Source organism: Phodopus roborovskii, unplaced genomic scaffold (assembly GCF_943737965.1).
Source record: "Phodopus roborovskii unplaced genomic scaffold, PHOROB, whole genome shotgun sequence".
Taxonomy (NCBI): Eukaryota; Metazoa; Chordata; class Mammalia; order Rodentia; family Cricetidae; genus Phodopus; species Phodopus roborovskii.
This window is the reverse complement of record NW_026126418.1, coordinates 12725242-12741204: the sequence shown is the minus strand read 5'-3', so window position 1 is coordinate 12741204 and position 15963 is coordinate 12725242.

Sequence of the window (15963 nt, the reverse complement as noted above, 5' to 3'; positions counted from 1 at the left end):
AATTCCATGGGCTTGGGTTTTGAGGTACATATAAGAATAAACCTAGCTGGACATAGGCATCTATCTTCTTCTTGGGTGTGATGGAGCATTGATCACCCACCCCTGTGCATTCCTTGCCATGATGATACAGGATCTACCTGTGACTCATAGCAAACGAAAACTTTTTGCCCAGCAAATTTGTTATTTCAGATATTTGGTTGCAGAAAAGTAACTTACGTGGTGTGTGTGTGTGTGTGTGTGTGTGTGTGTGTGTGTGTGTGTGTATTTTCTTAAAAATTGTGTAATTTCATTCTTTATGACTGAATATAATTTCAGGGTACATATCATATTTCTTTTATCTATTTATTCACTCACCAAGGAATAGCCAGGCTGGTTTTTTAACTGTTATAGATTATGTGATAATTAAAAACATAGTGTTCATTTATCTCTGTATATATTGATTTAGATTACCAGGATAGGTGGAGATGAATAGAATAGAATTCTATTTTTAGTATTTGATCAATGTGTATTGTGATTTTTGTAGTGACTGCACTAATTTACATTCTGACCAATGGTGTATAAATCTTCCTTTCTTTTCACATTCTTTTGAGTACTGTTTGTTTTCTTAATGATAGCTGTTCTGATAGGGCTGGGATAGAATCTCAATGGGTATTCCTGACTGAATGAATATGGAACAATTTTTATACATTTATTGACATTGGTACTTCATTTGAAAACTATATGTGCAATTCATTTGGCTATTTTCTTCATTTTGTAGTTTGTCTCTTCACTCTGTTAAAAAATACTTTCCTTAAAAGAATCAATTTAGTTTTACTGAATGAATGCCATGGCATAATATGTTGGGCATGTTAGAATCCAAAATCTCACCTCTTTTTATATTTTTAAGTGAGTATAACTCATGAAATATCTTGCTACTAAGATTTTGTTTTTCAGTAGGTGAAGGCATGAAAAGTAGCCTAAAGGTAAGGGTTACTGTGGTACCGTATTAAACCTAGGTCATTAGCAAAAGTGTTTAGTCTTTCTCTTGATTTTCCTAAAAGATTGATCATTAGCAAAGTTCTTACGAAGTCAGATCTTGAACAAGCACACATCACTGACTTTTGGCCTTTGAGTTAGTCCTGTGATCAAATATAACTGGCTGAACATTATAAGCTGTTCTCAGTTTCAGTAGAGCAGAGGTTATGAACTCATAATGATTATACATAAATATACTCTGACTAATATGTAGTATAAAATATATTTTATTCATTGTTTTCTTTTTATTTTCCATTTCTTTTTTCTTTTCTTATTTCTTCTGAGTGCTAATCACAATATATTATATATACACAGTTACATCACAAAGAGAAGAGGTAAATTGGATCAAAAATAATTTATAATATATATGTAAGAACCGTTTTATAACAGATAAATATTTATATAATCACTCATCACTCATCCTTTTGAGTATATTTTCATATTATCCCCCCCTCTGATCTGTATGTAGGTAAGGTCTGTATTTTGTCTTAGAGTTTCTATTGCCGTGAAGAGACACAATGACCTTGGCTACTCTTATAAAGTGACATACATTTCAGAGGTTCAGTCTATTATCATCATGGTGTGACATGGTGTGCAGGCAGACATGGTGCTGGAGAGGTAGCTGAAAGTTCTATATCTTTTGTAGGCAACAGGACTTGAACTGAGACACTGGGCAGTATGTTGAGCATAGGAGACCCCAAAGCTTACTGCCATAGTGACATACTTACTCCGACAAAGCCACGCCTACTTCAACAAGGTCATACCTCCTAATAGTGCCACTCCCTATGAGTTTCCCGGTGGCCAATTACATTCAAACTACCCAACAGGGCCACAGAGGTTGTGGTTTTTTTCAGTGGTGAAAGAAGATTAGATGACTTTGTGGAGCCCCCTGTCATTTCTAGGTATGTTAATGGGAAAAATTAGCCAAAGGTTGAATAGCTCTTTGGGAAGCAGCTTGCAGACTGATGGACAATAGATGACAAGAGGGAAAAAAAAGAAGCATGTAATAAGATTTAGGCTTGCCTCTTAGTTCATTTTGTGATTTCAGGCAATTAATTTTCTATCGATGCCCCCATCATTAAATCTCAGATTTACCAAGTTTATTCCAACTTTTATACTTTCTTATATATCTGTAATTTACTCCAGAAGCACTTCATGAAAATTTATTGTATATACAGTGGATTCTCTTAACAATATTTACTTCAGTGTTGTATCAGGTAATCAATCTTTACTTTTTTTACTTTGATCATTAACCGTCTTTCACCTTGAGGCTATTCAGCCTGGGCTTTATTCTAGAGAGCTCATCAGTGTTTGAGAAACTGAACCTGTCTGTGCCTTTTTGGTTTATTGTTTTTTCCCTCCTTTAGGTACTAGCCATAGGTGCATGATACCTGCTTTCTGACATAGAGAACAAGATCTCTTTACCTTGTAGTGACTGAATGTAGATAAATGGATGTCCAGGTGTAAACAGATGACTCTTCAGGTCAATCTGCCATTTCAAGGGTTCATGTTGTTATGTCTTTTGTAACCTTTATAACAAGTGGGATCCTTAATTTTTTAAACCATTTTGCAACTTTCATAAATAGAATACTTTTTAAAAGTTAGGTCTTAACATTTACCAATCATAAATTTGGTATATTATGACACAAGGATAATTACAATGGAAGGAAGGAGGGGGCCCAAGAAAACAAAACAAAGACGTAAAATATAATGAAAGAAAAGCAGGCAGCTTGTTGTGACAGTAAAGAAAAGGAAAACTTTTGGGAGGCCTGATTTATAGGATAATTATCATTGGCTGATTCAGAAAACTGGGGCAGAGAGATGAATTCACTGAAGTGAATGTTTTGCAAACTGGTTTGAAGAATCCTTCTCCTTGTCTCTATAACATAATTCTTGGTTACTGTGTCCCTTACACAAAGGGTTTGCAAGAAATTAAAAAAAACAATACTATGTGAATGAAATTACAGCATGTATGAAGCATAAGCATATTAAGACCATTATTATAAATGCAAAAGAAAACCCTGTAGCAACAAAGAGATTTATCGAAAGCTGTCTAAGGGGCCAGGGCTAGAGAATATATACAATCCCCACAACACCCACCTTCTCAGTTCTTAAATTCAGAGGCAGTCACTTCCAATAACTAAGCTTTACATTCTAATTAGAGAAACAGCTTTTATCATAGCTTTTAATGTCAGAGAACATACTCTTCAACCAACAATTCAATTACTCACTCGTCCATTAGGCACTTATCAAACACCCATTATGTGCTAGGTGTAGGATTCTGTGCTAAGCATACAAGGATGATAAAGATATGAACCTGTCATCAGATAGGTTATTTCTATTTTCTAGACATGAATACCTCATCTTTATCATCCCAAGAGGAGAATTCAAAGGAAAACAATAAGCTAAAATGTATTTTATTACTGAGATATGATCGATATACAAAGGCATTGCACACTTAGTGGTCAGTCTGGCAATCATCATACATGTGTGCTCCCTCTCAGTAACTGGGGCCATAACTTGCCCCACATTTCTCAACGTTTACTCATAATTATTACCATCATCATCATTATCATAAGCCTTTATTCTTGACTGATTTCTCCTTATAGCATGCTCTTGTGGCATTCACAATTTGCATACCTATACTAGCTTTATTTTTGCTCAGTATTTGGTGGACATATTGTCTTTACTTCTCTATGCATACACAACTCACTTTTAGTTTATCTTTGCTTTTTAACTGGTGAATGCAGACATTTTATAAGATGATTCATGTTTAGGTTAATTTTCATTATCTTATTTTGTGCTCTGTCGTCTATTTATCTTGAGTAATCTCCCAGGAACTGAAAAAAACAAGCAGGTTTATTGAAAGTAATTGTCATACAACATACTGTGCATACTTAAATGCGGTGAATTTTGACATGTGTGTACATTCATGAGTCCATTACTACTATCAACATAAGGAACATTACTGTTGTAGCAGAAACAAAACAAAACCACACCAAAACAACAACAACAAAAAAAAAGCAAAACTCCTGATAAACCCTACCTGCTCTTCTATGCTTCCATGCTCATGTCACATTTCCTGGGAAATGGTGACATATTTTGTTAAATCCAGAGTTAATGATATATTTTACATTGTTTTTAGTTTGTTTAGTATAGTTATTTTTTTTTCTATTCACAAAGTTATTGCCTATGCCAATAGTTTCTTCTTTGTGTTGTTGGACAACATAGTTTATGTAAAGATACTGCTGTGTTTATTCATTTGTTGATGGGTGTTTTGTCTGCTTCGGAGTTGGGACTGTTCTATCTAAAGCTTCTGTCCATATTTGTTAAGAAGTGTGAACCTTTGATTTTTTGGTGACTACTTGGGAGTTGATTGGATCTTAAGAAATTGTCAGTATGCTTTTCAGAGTGCTTTTACCATTTTTTCATCCTCTCAAGCAGTGAGTGGCTTGAAGCTCCTCCACACACTCTTTGATGTTTTCTATGGAGAGTTTCAGTTTACTCTTAAGAGTTGTGTAGTGTTACAGTACTACAATGGATTGAGTTACAATCCATTGAATAACCCCCATGACTGCATTCCTGAAGTGAATGTTGATTTGATCAAGATTCATTCTCAGTTTTTAATGTTACTAGATTTTATTGTTTAATAACTTGCCTAGGATTTTTTTCTCCCTTTCTATTTTTCAAGACAGGATGTCAGGATTTCTTTGTTTAGCTTTGGAACCTGTCTTGGCACTCACTCTGTAGAACAGGCTGGTCTCGAACTCACAGAGATCTGCCTGCCTCTGCCTCCCAAGTGCTGTGATTAAAGGCATGTGCCACCACTGAATGGCTTCTTGCCTAAAAATTTTGTATCTCTGTTGAAAAGGAATTTTTGTCATTGAGGTTTTTACTTTCACATTAATTTTTTCATGTCCAATTGTGAGGTTAGTTTGGAAGTATCCTATTCTTAACATTGTCCTGAATTATATACAATAGCTTCTGTGTATATATACATGCATATATTCACACACAAATATGTATAATATAGTATATAATATATGAAAGAGTAGAATTCCTCTAGTGAGGAATCATGGATAATGTTCAAATGTGTACAAATTCATTTCTTTTATTTATTTATTTGTTTATTTATTTATTTTATAATTTTACATATCGATCCTAGTTCCCCCTCCCTCCCTCTTTCCCTCTCCCCCCCCCACATGCACCCTGACCACCAAGGTGGATTCTAAGAGATCATATAAGGTCCCTCACAGAAGAGGGAAGGGACAAGTTCTCCAGAGCACATGGGAAGTAGAAAGGCAGTGAGGGGATAGGGAACTAGGAGAAAGAGGAGGAAAAGAGGAGGGGAGGAGAGGAAAGCACGTGGGACTAGGAAGATTGAGTCAAGAGAGGAATAGAAGACAGAAAAGAGAGAGAAATACACACACATACACACACACACACACACACACAAGAGAGAGAGAGAGAGAGAGAGAGAGAGAGAGAGAGAGAGAGAGAGAGAACAAAAAAGAGGCAGCCATTATTGGTTTGAAGAGAAAACTGAACCTAAAGAAATATCTAGAGACCTACAAGACTGACTCCAACTAACAATTTGACCAACAGTGGAAAGGGTACCATAAATACCCTTCTGATAATGAGATCAACAACTAACTTATCCACTATCATGGAGCCCTCATCTAGTACCTGTTGGAAACATAAGCAAGCACCCATAAATTCATTTCTTTTCAAAATGAAAGATTTAGTCTATTTAATCTTCAGTTCTTTTAAGCTAAATACAATCTCTTTCTTCTATGAAAATGCAATCATCTTTAAAGAAGCCAAGCAGGGAATTACCCCTAAAATATGAAATATTTATACACAGGTTAGAGTGCTATTCTTGGGAATATTTTTAAAAAGCAAGTATAATTCTGTACTTTTCAGAATAATCTTCTGCTCTATCAACATTGTGGTGATTCTTTCTTTATCCACAGTGTAAGTCTCTAACCCTTGGGCTTTCTATAAATTGAGATTCCTGGAATTAAAATGTGATTTTTTTTTTTTTTTTAGTGAAGGTTTGAAGTGTCCTAGTTAAGAAACCTTCCTGGAATTATAGCTTCTCAGAGTCTCTGCTTTTCTGTTGTTGCCTTCCTCTTCCAGCTGAATCATATATATATATATATATATATATATATATATATATATATATATATATATTGCTTTTCCTGCCAAGCTTCCAAACACTGATAGTCAGACTTGCCAAATATGGGTACATCCAAATACTTCTTTATTATTTGGAAAAGCATATTGTAGTTTTGGCTCATATAATGTCAAGTTGAGTCATGCTGAATGAACTTATAATAAAAATACAGAACATAATGTATAGTGTTATAAGTAAGCATATTCAAGTCATGCTAGCATATGTAAATCCATATGTAAATAGAAAATTTGTATGCAGTTTACTATTAATAGTAACAATCAATCATTATCCTCTGATAAAGTCATGATACAATTGCTCAGGGTATTTTTGACATCATAAAAATATTGGTGGTGTTTTCTGTCCTCTGCTTTAGATGATGGCTTTTCTTTATGGTTCCAGATTCCATGAAAGAGACTGTTGCAAGATATTTTTGTCTGCAAAGATTATACCAAGCATTTTTATAAATTTAATGTTTCCAAAAATGAAACTACAAAGAATAAGGTCAAGGTAAAAATTAAGATCCTGTTATGATATTTGATTTAGCTTTTAAAAAATGCACTTCTATCTACAGAAGTTAAATCTTAGCTAGTCAAACAGAGAGAGCCTGATTATTTTGATGATAATGGTTTAACCAATCATTCCATTAATGAAAGTAGAGAGGGGGAATGCTGGGAGCAGAAGGGTTCCAGCAGGTAGTGGAGTGATGAGGACCCAGGGGAATGCTTAATCAAAATGAAATCTGCATGAAAAAGCTGCTTGGGAGCCTCTGATATTGTAATCCAAGTAAAAAAAAATACAGTGAGAAGTGGTAGTAGGACATATATGACATAAATGAACAGGGAATGAGTCTTGGATCTAAAGGATTAAGTAGGGTTAGGAACAATGGGTTGGGAAAATGGAATGGTAGGGAATGTGTTAGCAAAAACTAAGATTTATGAAAATTTCTTATGAAACCCCACTATTTTGTAATCTAAATAAAAATATAATTTTAAAAAAAGCTCTGAACAAAATAGCCCACATTCATAAACAATATTCCTTCCCCAAAACATATATTATTAAATGAAGATCTCACTTTGAGGCATAAGTTATCTCCTTACAAGTTTCTGGCCCAGAATCATTCAAACCAATGCAGGTTATTGCCATTGTTCTTGGCTTCCCACCATAACCAGATAAGTTATTTTGCTGAAGAGACCATAGACTTTGATTGAAGGACACAGAAAAATTAACCTTGAACTGACTGAGGAACACTCCCTGGTTTCATAGTGCTGAGTAATGCAATGAAAGCTGCTATTGGAGAAAAGACATCAATGATTTTATCTAGTGCTGGGCCCAGTATGCTATAATACCAACCTGCCAGGAAAGAAGTACCCCAGTGCAATAGTGGAAATACAGGTTTAACTACTTTCCCTCTGTATTTGAAGTCTGTTTTACAAGAGGGAATTCACACACAGTATTGCAAACATGTAAAAACCCATGGTTAGGGAAGTCAGAGGCTCTAGAGGAGAACATGTTGATATTCTTCTAAAAGGTCACATTGTTGAACTGCCTTCTAAATGCATATGTTTATATTCACAGATCTGAGCTGTTCCAAGCCTTGGTCAGAGAAGCTGTTTGTTTATTTATTTATTTATTTATTTATGTATTTATTTATTTTTAACTGAGTAGTGCTTAATGCAGAGTTATATTACCGTACAAAGTGCTGGGAATAAGTGACTGAGTGTTCAGCTATAGGTGGGACATCTGAATCTATCTTGACTTCCCAAGACTCAGGAAAGATCCCAGAAGAGGGAGAAAACATATGATGGTGTTCAGAGTTTTGCTGTGAAATGAAATTCTCTGTACTTGACATGGCTGTTATACACATAGACTCATAGCAGTTGTGGTTGCCTAAACAAGACCTGTACATGATCAAGCCAGTTAAAGATCCAGAATGGAATGGGAAGGAAATCTCATGACCTATCCTGACAGAGGAGCTGTTAGTAATCAATGGCTACTTGGAGAACAAGAACCACTTTTTGTTAGGAGTGTGACCCTGGGTAAGTTTTTTTTCTTCCCAGTAGATGATTCCATGTTCATGTGTGCATGAGTAGCAATGTTTGGATTCAGCGGGTTAAAATACATTATAAAAGGAAAATGAGAAGTTGAGAGGGATGTACGGGGAGGTTCAGGAGGGAGGTAGAAGGACAGGTATAGTGGTGTGGACATGATCAAGATACATTGTCAATATGTATGAAATTTTCAGTGAATATATTACAATAAAAATAGGACTTCTGATTGCATAATACACTGGTGCAATATTGGCATAGAGGTTGTGGGAGTGACCAACCATTATCTTGTAATATTTAAACCTCACTCCATGAGATAGAACCCATGCTTGAACCTTCTTAGATGGCCAAGAACTTGAAACTAGATAGACTGTGGACACAGAGAAAAGGAAAGTACTCCTGTTCTGATAAAGAAACATAGCTATCAAACGACTCCCAATTACATTCTGAGATATTCATATACTCATTTACTCATCAGTGTCTTGCTCAGCCTTCATCAGAGAAGCTTCCTTCTGATGGGAACAATAACTGGACAGTGTGAAGAGAGTGAGAGATTTTAGAACACTCAGTCCTAATGGGATGTCTCCATCAAATATCCACCCCTGATGGGAGATGTCATTCTGTAAATATGTTTCTCTTATTGCTTAATGAATAAAGCACTGTTGGCCAATAGGAAAGCAAGATAGGTGGGACTAGGAGACTAGGAGGGGAATTAGTAGGGAGGAGTTCCAAGATGGAGGATGGAGAGCAGAATGCCAGCCCCTCTCTCTGGTAAGATAAGACTGCGTGGAAATACTTAGATTAATAGAAATGGGTTAATATTTGAGACAGAGCTAGCCAGTAAGAAACTAGTAACAGGCCAACAGAATTACATCTAATACAGCATCTCTGTGTGTTATTTGGGGCTGGTGTAGCTGTGGGTCCAGGCTGGCAGAAAAACCTACTTGTAACATAATGGTGTCCAACGCAGACTGAAGAACTTCCACTTAAAACTTAACAGAAGCTTTAAAAAGGGTATTAGAAACAACAGAACAAAGACACACAAGGCTTCTTGGTAGCAGCATTTTTCTCAGTTGGGCTCTGCTTTGCTAGAGACAAGCATAAATTTGCATGGCTCCTTTAAGAGAGGTTTCCTGACTCAGCATAAGTGGCAAAAAACCGCACAGCTTTTAAATAGCTCTCCTAACAATTCAGTGGTGTGTACAAGAGCTAGCAATGGTAGTGACCGCATCTCCAAGCCTGGAGCATGCTGCTGGAAGGCAGCATAGACCAAGGCAATAAGCACAGCTCTCAGTTCTGGCGGTAAAGGTACCTGCCGCCATCTTGGATAGATGGTGACTAATACAGCTGTGGCTTTCATTTTAGCAATGTTGTTGTTTACCAGGTAAAAGACTCGTGGCCAGAAAAAGAGAAAGATTTACAGTAAAGACAGAGTCAGATTAAGAAAAACCTCTAAAGGTTTACAGTGTGTTTTAAAGTAGGCTTTAGGGAGAAAAAGAAACAGGATGAAATGGTTTTAAAAAGAAAGAGAGTAGCTGGATGTGGTGGCACACGCCTTTAATTCTGGTACTTGGGAGACAGAGGCAAGCAGATCTCTGTGATTTCAAAGTAAAGCTGGTATACAGAGTTAATTCCAGGACAGATAAAAGCTACACAGAGAAACCCTGTCTCAAAAAATGAAAAAATAAAAATAAAAGAAATAGAGTAATAAAAAGCCATGTAAAGATGGAAAGCATAGAGAGAATCTGGTACGGTATTATACTGTCTTTGTATCTTTTGACTGCTGAGGAAATATAATAACAACTGTTAAAAGAAATGCTGCTGGATAGATAAATTCAATTTATATATTTTAAAAATGCTTTGACTCCAAAATTTAAGTCCAAGGACAGGTTCCTGGGGAAAAGGATTTTTGTTGTTGTTGTTTCCACAGAAAATGAAGAGCTATGGATTCCTTCTAGACTAATGTGGTTTGATCAAGCAAGACCCCCTGAAGCACTGTCCCTGGCACAAGGCAGCCTTGCAAGTTATAGCCAAGATTTCTGAGTCTTCTTAGGATTCCCCATGACAGCGCCCCCTATCATCAGGAAGCAGTTTGGAGAGAACGACACCCAAATTCCAAAATATTGTTTATAAATGTTTGTTTTCATTTAAATGGGGTGATTATAAATGGTTAATGACCACAACCAATCTTTTTAAAGGTAAAAAGGGGATTATGGTATAGATATGAATACTTTGTTCTGGAATGGATTTTCATTTATTGATACAAATTTAATGTCAACTTTGTAGTATGTATATTTCTCCTCTTATTTAGGTATTGTGTTTATATAGCTCATTTAGAAATGTAATGTATAATTCAATACAGATTATAGATAGTTACCTATGATTGTCAGAATTTATATTTAAGTTAGTTAGGTTTTCTAAATATACAGAGATGTATTTAAGATGAATAGGCATTCTTCAAACCTTTCAAAGACCTACAGAATATGGCATTTAAAATGGTTTCGGATTGGTTTAGGATTTTCTTAACAGTGAGGCACAACTGCTCTGGTCAACACCACCTGCATCAGAAAGGAAGATGGACCTCGAAGAAACACGTTATGAAGTTTGCTTTCAATATAGCAAGACTAGCCATTTGAACAAGATACTGCTCTTGTCCGGACTGTTTGACTTTATGCTGTATAAAATGGACATGCAGGACCCCAGGAAAATGACTGCTGATAAAAGATGTACATTGCTACAGGATTCCTGCTTCATGGAAGAGTTTGCCAGACAGTTTGCATGACACAGAGAAAAGTGACTGACAAACTCCCAATACAGGTGGACAGTTTAAAGTTTCCTGCTTTGCTGAAGAGTCTGACAGACACATTATGAACTATAGGTTTAAGATGGAACATTACAGAAGAACTTAGGGTGACTGACCAGGCAAGTTGTCTCTGTCATTTCTAGAGTTTATATATTATCCTTCTGTGGTCTTTGATGGACTTGAAGATAGATAGTTATGGTTATAGTTTTCCTTAGTTAGAATTAAAGATAAGTTACATTTAAGACTTTAGACTCACAAAGATAGGCTAGATGATAGAATATTTTCTTTAAATCTTACTAAATGTTAATGTACTAAATATTGTTAACTGTGATTCTTATTTGATAACTGTTTGATATATTTTGCTATGTTAAAGTTAAAACCCTTGTTTTTATTTTAGACAGAAAAAAGGAGAGGATGGGAGATGTCATTCTGTAAATATGTTTTTCTTATTGCTTAATGAATAAAGCACTGTTGGCCAATAGGAAAGCAAGATAGGAGGGACTAGGAGACTAGGAGGAGAGAGGAAGTATTTGGGAGGAGTTCCAAGATGGAGGATGGAGAGCAGAATGCCAGCCCCTCTCTCTGGTAAGATAAGACCACGTGGAAATACTTAGGTTAATAGAAATGGGTTAATATTTGAGACAGAGCTAGCCAGTATGAAACTAGTAACTGGCCTACAGCTTTATATCAAATACAGAGTCTCTGTGTATTATTTGGGGTTGCTACAGTGTTGGGATCAGAGTGGCAGAAAAACCTACTCATAACACACCCTCTCATGGATTGTGGAAATTTGTGGTGGAGGAGGCAGAAAGATCGAAGAACCAGTGGAAATGGAAGACACCAAGGAAACAAGGATTTTTAGATACAGCAGGGCTGCTACACATATGAAATCACAAAGACTGGGAGCATGCATAGGGCCCACACAGGTCCAAGCTAGATGGGGTTCTAGCACTGAGACAGAGAAGTAAACATAAGCTCCCATCCCCAAGCCAGAAGCTATCTCCAATGACTAACAGCTTGCAAAAGAAAAATTAGTTTCTTCATTAGATATGGAAACCACACTTAAGTGCAGGCCCAATGACCAGCAATAGATTGCCATCACAAAATGAATGCAATGGTGCTTTTGAAGGGTTTTTATCTTATGATCCTTTGTCTGGGCAATGTGTGTGTGTGTGTGTGTGTGTGTGTGTGTGTGTGTGTGTACACATAAATACATACATACATATATATTGTGGTCTTTAGCTTATATATTATGGTTTCTGTTTTTTTGTTTTTATGGGCATTCTGTGTGTGCAAGTGTATGTGTAAGTATGCATCTGTATGTCTATATGTATTCTTTGTGATTTTCTTTTGGCTCCTTTTTTCCTGTTTGTTTATTATTGTCATGTTTTTTTCTCTCTCTCTTCTTTTTTCCGTTTTTAGTTGCCTGTTTTCTAATGAGAAAGATGAAAGAGTGTGGAGTTGGGTAGTTGTTGAAGTGGGGAAGAATCTGGGAGGACTTGGGGATGAGAAAGCAACAAGAATATATTTTACAGAAAAAAATTATTTTCCAAAATAATTAAAATTATAAAAGATAGGATTCCACATAGTGATGGCTTTGGGCCATCTGTGTGATCTTTTAACTACAAAGATCATCAGGAACTCTGAATTTTACATAGTTCTATTCCCAGAGGAGTGTTATGAATATCTCTCTAGCCCATGGATTAATATACTTGTTTGTTTGCTGTTTTTGTGAACAATGTTTAACATAATGTAATTTTGTGATCAATTAAATAGAGGACTTGAAGACACAATTAGGTATGAGTAGACCATCCGATTTAAGACTAGTTGCTAGGGTGTTGCTGTTTCCTTTATTCATTCACCACTATAAGAGCTTCACCCACATATTGTGAATGACACTTCATCTACATATTGTCTTATGCTGAGCTTCACTGAGAGGCTTCAAAAAGAACTCAGTCCCAATTTCCAGGGAAGCTGAAATTATGTGTGCACTGTCTTACCCTTGAAGATTGTCATAGAAATATCTATTTTTAAGTGTCTAGGGAATATTTCCCACAAATAATCAAAATGTTTTAGAAACATCTACTTTATATATCTAAGTTCAAATAGCCATCCTCACTGGATTCTCACTGGAGCTCTTCTGAGGGTATCCTGTGTCTTGGAGATCTTGCAGGTATTATTTCACAGAGCCAGTCCCTTCATGAGTTCTAGCAGGACCTACATGGGGTAGATACAAGAGTGGGTCAACCCAAGGCCCAGTTGTGTGCCTGGGTGTTAGCCAGGTAGGTCAGGTCAGATCAAGCCACTTGCTGGCCTCTGGTGTGGTGGTGGAGTCAGCTCCTCTACCTGCATGCCCTCATCCTCACCTGTGGTGAAGGGTGGGATAAGGGGCCCCTAGTGTAGGCAGGAGCCAGCTTTCTTGCTTTAGTGTCCAGTGAGAGGCAAGGTCAGCTTTCCTAGGCAGTAAAAGTCAGGACTGGCTCAGTATCACCTTCTTAATTCATCTCACATGGTTCCTAAGGCCTCCTGAGGTGACACTGTCCACAGGCATCAAAAAGACCCAGCCAGAGTCTGGATTATCATACCATGTAGGAGCCTAGGGTCAAACCAGCCATTTGAGTTTGGGTTAATGCCTAAGGACTAGGATGTGTCTATATCTGAGGGGCCTGTGCTGCTACTCAATGACATGTGATGTTTGGTTCTGAGCTGAAGCTGAGGGCCAGGTCAGGGACTGTGGCTCCACTGCAGTCAGGGTATGCTCTGTTGTCTCATGCTCCTGTTAATCAATGAAGGTGGTTCAGACCCACCATCAAGTCCCAAGTTAATGTCACAGGACCATACTGCTCCTAGCCGCTAGGGGCAGTGGTGACATTCAGATCCAGTTGCTTCTAAGTACCATGTTGTGGTCCAATAGCCCTACTGTGGCTGGGAGTCTGACCTGAAGTATGGGTCCTGAATTGCCACTAATGATCACATAGAGGCCCTGGGTTGGCTCTACAACCTGAGGCCTTGGTGGTGTCCAGTAAACACATGGCTGCCAGAACCATTCCCACCTGAGTAGCCATTTTATTTTTCCACCCAGAGCAACAATGTTGTCCTGGCTTAAGCTGCTGTCAAGTGTCGCATCAAATTAATCTGGAATGACAGAAAATTTTGGTGGTAGTTAGGTCAGAGGAAGAATTGGGAGCTAGTGTACAAGATATTGGACACACAGAGAGTAACCACAAGTCTAGGTCTCTATACCACATCAACTACAATAAGGACCTGAACTGTTGGAATGGAGCTAGAAGTTCAGAATGTGGCATGAACCACAAAGTTATAAAGAACTGGTAATGATGCCGAGTGTGCAGACAGTTTTCATAGGAAGAGATAATCAGTTTGTGACATAATATTACCATTTTGGTGATACAATGAAACACACACGTGGAAATATTTAGAAGTCATTTGTAATATTTTGGCTGTGGACCATTGAATTCACATCTGATTAGGAGAGGAATGCTTTTGTATGTGTTATTAGTGAATCAAAGAATGCAGAAATAAAACTAACTTTCCCCTACTTCAGAGAAGACATTGTTCTTGGTTTTGTAATCCTCGTAGAAAATTAATATCAACTCCATTTCAAATGTAATGAAATAGTTGAAAAGAAGTAGTAATTTGGGGACAAGGAGGTAACCCAGCTAATAAACCGATAGCCATTGAAGCATGAGGTCTTGAGTGTGATGCTTAGAACATATGTAAAAAAGCTGGGTTCTGAGGTACATATTTGTGATCTTAGTGATAGTGCTAGGGAGGTAGAGGAAGATCCCTGGAACTTGCTGTCAATGAACTCTAGATCAGTAAGGGACTGTAAATACATACATACATATATGTACATATATATGTGTGTATATATATGTATGTGGGATGTGTTACATATGTTATACACACACACACATATATATATATATATATATATTCAATCATATATATATATATATACATATATATATATATATATATGATTGAAATATGGCCTGCCTGTGCAGATGACATGAACACACTTGCACATAGATACACATCTGCACAGGCAAAAACATGTACACATGTATGCATACACATTTACTCACAAGAAGTAATGATTTAACCAAAGACAAAAGGTCTGCTCTACTGAGGAGCCTGAAATCATTAATCTTTGAAATCATCATTCATACACACTTATTTTTTAATCTGTTTTGTACAAGGTAATATTATACCTCCAAGAAAAATGGTAGTTAACTCAAGTCCATTGTGATGCTATTTTTATATTTTTATAATGCTATCTATATTTCATAACACTTATATATAAAATAATACTGTATAATGTGTATAAATATGTATAAAGAAAGTCTGGAAAGAAACATATTAAACTGGCAATAGTTTCTATATCAGAAGAACTCATGATGGGCAATAAAATTAAATACCTTTTATGTTTGATCTTTTAACCATTTATGTGGCGAATATATTCATGTATTACTTGTGTAATTAAAATTTAATTTTAAATGAATACTTCTGCCTACAAAGTATCTTCAGCTGCAGATATGAGAATGACACCAGGAATTTGAATTAAATGAATGATTAAACAGAATAAGTTTATGGACATTATTTAGACAATTTGTTTTTATTTTCCCATGAAGCACAAGCAATTGGGCAAATCTTGTTCTTCTGAGTTATGTTAGTGCATATGTAGCATGGGGTGAGTACCTCACAATAGGAATTTAAATACAACTTGTTATTCTTCTGGCTGGTGTTTCTTTTATCACTTAATTCCTAAATCAAGAGTTTGGAATTTTAACTAGACTGGACTGGGAATACCTGGGATTGTCTTGTCTCCAACTCCACTACTGGGATTCTAAATCTGCACCCACACACCCAGATTTTGTGTGTTTCTGGGGTTCTGAATTCAG